This window comes from Coregonus clupeaformis, unplaced genomic scaffold (assembly GCF_020615455.1).
Source record: "Coregonus clupeaformis isolate EN_2021a unplaced genomic scaffold, ASM2061545v1 scaf2870, whole genome shotgun sequence".
NCBI lineage: Eukaryota > Metazoa > Chordata > Actinopteri > Salmoniformes > Salmonidae > Coregonus > Coregonus clupeaformis.
Window position 1 is genome coordinate 54,037 of NW_025536324.1, and position 5,153 is coordinate 59,189.

The 5,153-nt window shown below is 40.1% G+C and overlaps 1 long non-coding RNA gene across 1 annotated transcript; it reads right to left on the reverse strand.

Annotated features, from left to right (window-relative positions):
• Positions 1-356: 356 nt before the first annotated feature.
• LOC121566272 lies at positions 357-2,718 on the reverse strand. Its single transcript, XR_006660483.1, has 3 exons — positions 2,543-2,718; positions 2,169-2,278; positions 357-432 (listed from the first exon to the last, which is right to left on the reverse strand). It is a non-coding gene; the product is annotated as an uncharacterized LOC121566272 (long non-coding RNA).
• Between the last annotated feature and the right edge of the window lie 2,435 nt (positions 2,719-5,153).

Genomic DNA, 5,153 nt, shown 5'->3' on the forward strand with positions numbered 1-5,153 from the left:
CCACAGGTACACCTCCAATTGACTCAAATGATGTCAATTAGCCTATCAGAAGCTTCTAAAGCCATGACATAATTTTCTGGAATTTTCCAACCTGTTTAAAGGCACAGTCAACTTAGTGTATGTAAACTTCTGACCCACTGTAATTGTGATACAGTGAATTATAAGTGAAATAATCTGTCTGTAAACAATTGTTGGAAAGATTACTTGTGTCATGCACAAAGTAGATGTCCTAACTGACTTGCCAAAACTATAGTTTGTTAACAAGACATTTGTGGAGTGGTTGAAAAACAAGTTTTAATGACTCCAACCTAAGTGTATGTAAACTTCCGACTTCAACTGTATGTATGTGGGTTGTTACCTGGGTTTCTCACAGGGTTGCTGAGCTGGAGGAGGTTTCTGTAGCTCCTGCATGGTCTCGAGTTTCACCCAACGCTAGGGGGGAGGGAAATAATGAGGAATGTGGAGGTTTAGTGTACCAATACTGTGAAATTATAAAAAGACAACTATTTATTGACTGCATAGGTATCATCTTCTACAGGCTTTGTTATAACTCACTCTGAGGTCTGATGCAATTCTACCTGATATTCCTGCCTTCAGTTCTTTACTTACACTACCGTTCAAAAGTTTGGGGTCACTAAACGTTTTTGTCCATTAAAATAACATAAAATGGATCAGAAATACAGTGTAGACATGGTTAATGTTGTAAATGGCTATTGTAGCTGGAAACGGCTGATTTTTTATGGAATATCTACATAGGCGTACAGAGGCCATTATCAGCAACCATCAGTCCTGTGTTCCAATGGCACGTTGTGTTTGCTAATCCAAGTTTATCATTTTAAAAGGCACAGCTGAAAACTGTTATACTGATTAAAGAAGCAAAAAACTGACCTTCTTGAGACTAGTTGAGTATCTGGAGCATCAGCAATTGTGGGTTCGATTACAGGATCAAAATGGCCAGAAACAAATTACTTTCTTCTGAAACTCGTCAGTCTATTCTTGTTCTGAGAAATGAAGGCTATTCCATGCGAGAAATTGCAGAGAAACTGAAGATCTCGTACAACGCTGTGTACTACTCCCCTTCACAGAACAGCGCAAACTGGCTCTAACCAGAATAGAAAGAGGAGTGGGAGGCCCCGGTGCACAACTGAGCAAGAGGACAAATACATTAGAGTGTCTAGTTTGAGAAACAGACGCCTCACAGGTCCTCAACTGGCAGCTTCATTAAATAGTACCCGCGAAACACCAGTCTCAACGTCAACAGTGAAGAGGCGACTCCGGGATGCTGACCCAGGCAGAGTTGCAAAGAAAAAGCCATATCTCAGACTGGCCGATAAAAATAAAATATTAAGATGGGCAAAAAAACACAGACACTGGACTTTTTCTTTGCTACTCTGGACCAAGAATCGAACCCTGTGGGACACCTATTGTTATGTGTAAAAATCCAGATTTAACGGCATCAGTAAGTACACACTGTGTTCTGTCCTTTAAATAATTCTCAAACCAGCTACAAACAGCCTGATCTAAGCCAATCGTAGACGGTTTCTGAATAAGTAAGGTGTGATCCACAGTGTCGAAAGCCTTGGACAGGTCAATGAAGAGGGCAGCACAGTGTTTTTTCGTATCTAAACAATTTATGACATCCTTTAAAACCATAGAAGTAGCAGAGATGGTACTATAACCTGGTCTGAACCCTGACTGTTTTACATTCAGAAAAGATGTAGCACTTAAAAGGGATCTAAGCTGAGTATTAATCAATGATTCCAGGATTTTTGCTAGGCAAGAGATTTTGGAAATGGGCCGATAATTATTTACAGTTGAAGTCGGAAGTTTACATACACTTAGGTTGGAGTCATTAAAACTCGTTTTTCAACCACTCCACAAATGTCTTGTTAACAAACTATAGTTTTGGCAAGTCGGTTAGGATATCTACTTTGTGCATGACACAAGTAATTTTTCCAACAATTGTTTACAGACAGATTATTTCACTTATAATTCACTGTATCACAATTCCAGTGGGTCAGAAGTTTACATACACTAAGTTGACTGTGCCTTTAAACAGCTTGGAAAATTCCAGAAAATGATGTCATGGCTTTAGAAGCTTCTGATAGCCTAATTGACATCATTTGAGTCAATTGGAGGTGTACCTGTGGATGTATTTCAAGGCCTACCTTCAGGCCTTGAAGCAGTGTTCTGGCCTCAGACTGGTGGGGAAAAGGAAAAACGCTTGTTGGCGTACATCAGAATATTGTTCTGGTAGGTCTCAAGATCAGCTGTTGATCTGTAAAAAACAAAGGACACAGAGAAGTCATAATGAATCCGTCATGAAATCAACTAAGTTGTAATCCTCCTTTGGCTGTGTGCATGTCAAACATCACCCTGATGCATGGTTTCCCATCCATCTCCTCTGTGACCAATAGACCAATATTTTGTATACATTTTCTGGTGGTCCTGGAGGACAGTACTGCAGTATTGCATAATGGTCCATTATCTGTAACCAATTGCTAAATAGGGGGAAGGATCCTTGAGAAAATATGTAACCCACCTGAAGTTCAGGTATTTATGAAGATCCTTCAGCCACCTTGTGTTGAGGATGATGTCTGTGAAAGCCTGATGTGCTGGAGAGCCCTTTTTTATCCATTCCTTGGTGTGGTTGTCCCACAGGCAGTCATGTTCACAATGTCTCAGTGTCCATGTGTGTTCATTCACCACATGGTGAATAACACCTCTCCACAGGTCCTGAGACATACAATTGCAATGCATGCATAAAAAAAATCTAATCTGTGTCATTATCCACTTTGCCTATTGCAGATATGATTTTAGCAACTCAGGGACGAGTGCTAGCTCACAGCTAAGCACAATACAGTAAGTACATCACCACTCAAACATAACACATAAATGAGAGTAATAAATAAGACAAGATAAATATGTTTTACAATAAACTCGTATGAATGCGCCCTTTACAGTACCACAAAAGTGGTTGACAACCTCCTTCCGTCCACAGGATGAGTTCTGCCTGGCCTTTAATCTGTGCTGTCTAGATATGATAACAATTCGCAACACTGGAGCAATATTTTCCATATACAAAAAAACATACTGCAATATCTATCATTACATACTCACTGCATGGATTTTCTTGGACAGGTTCTTGGCTCCATGCCACATATCGAGAGAGCGCTGTATTCCATGTCTTTATATTTTCCTTTCAATGGGTCTGAAAAAATATGAATATATATATATTTCTAAAAACGATTAAATCTCTTAAAATACACATTTTAGATGTGCATGGTCATAACAAACTTACTCCTTAGAGCAGAAATCTGAACATGTGCGTCTGTGCAGATTTCTTTTAGCGGATCTCCGTAATTAGCTGATCCATGGTCCTAATGAACAGCTCTCTTTCTCCATGATGACAGAGTTTCTCTGGGTCTCCCTCTTGTCAATGTTCACTACGGAGATGATGTCTCTGGAATCATTCTCCAATGTAGTGTAGGTGCAATACTGTGCACAGTAGCCTGGCGAGTCCATGCGGCCATCAGCTGAAAATTGTAAGAGACAGAAGTAATAAAAAAAAAAAGCAGGACATCCATGTTAAATGCCTGTGGTGTACTGTAAGCACACAAACAATGAAGTCTTACCTAGGGCTTCCACACTGTCTTTGGTTTGCAGACGGTCAATGATCACAGCCCTTTCCTCCATCCAGAACAATTTTATCGAGTCCACACAGTATGAGTCTTGAATGTTGAAAAAAGTGCTACTGGAAAACACCCCCATGTTCATGAATTTGATAAGGAGGCCAATTTTTTAGTAATTATTCCCAGACAGCAAAATGTTTGTGGCCAACAAAAAGTCACCTGCCAGCATCCCATGCTTCACTGTGGGCTGAGACTTCCATTTCCAGATGCAGTGACCTTTGGGGGCAGATCTGTAAGATAAAGACCGCATGCAATAGTTTCCATAGTACCATATATATAATATAATATACCCCCCTCCCCCGCGAGCGGTCTTGGTCTCAACCAGGTCTCCTGGAAGAGAGGACTTTATCTCAATTAGACAACCTGGATATCAACTTAAAAATAATATAAAATATATTATTATATCCAAAATATAATATAAAAATATATACTATTACCAAGTTACAGCTTTTTTGCACAAATACATTTTACGCAAGCATGCTTACTTGGGTGGATGCCAACCCAATGTCTAAATAGCATAGGAAGTTCAAAGATAAAAGTCTGTGACATCCTTCATTGCATGCATGTAGAGAAGTACAACGAACACATGTTAGGATTGGATTAACTCACCCATTCAATGATGCTTGCTGTTCAAATAAAATAAAATAAAATACAATTTTATTTGCCACACGTGCCGAATACAACAGGTGTAGACATTACCGTGAAATGCTTACTTACAGCCCTTAACCAACAATGCATTTATTTCTTAATAAAAATGTAAAATAAAACAACAACAACAAAAAAGTGTTGTGAAAAAAAGAGCAGAAGTAAAATAAAATAACAGTAGGGAGGCTATATACAGGGAGTAACCGGTGCAGAGTCAATGTGCTGGGGCACCGGCTAGTTGAGGTAGTTGAGGTAACTGATGTGGACCTCAAAGGGTGGAAGGGCATGGCAATCTTCACCTGTTCCCCGGTTGTGGAACGGGCACTGATCCACAGGTAGCACAAGGAAGTTTGTCAGATGTATTAAACTGTCTTCATAAGTGATGGATGCATGCTTGCTGCACATTGGCTTGTGGGTCAGGTGTGTTTGTGGATGGAGGTGCGTCTTTGGATGGAGGTGCGTCTGTGGCAGAAGACTCTTCTAAAAGGATACACTGTCTCTTCCACACTGATGACCGGTAGTCTATCAGCGCAGCTGTGGATGGAGAGATCCACCGTTCTGTTTTAACACAGAAAATAGTGTGGATAAACAATTTTCCAAAACGTACAGATGTATCATAAGATGCACATTTAAAAATGTATACATCTAAAGGCATAGAATGATAAACATACCGCACACAATGTGAAGGGAACGTATTCTTCGTCCGAGCTGCTATCCCCAGAATCTTCAAACTCGTCAGACTCCTCTTCATCAGAATCTTCATTCACCTGTGATTCCTTGAGGGACTCCAGGTCTCATCAACACCACACTCGTCAA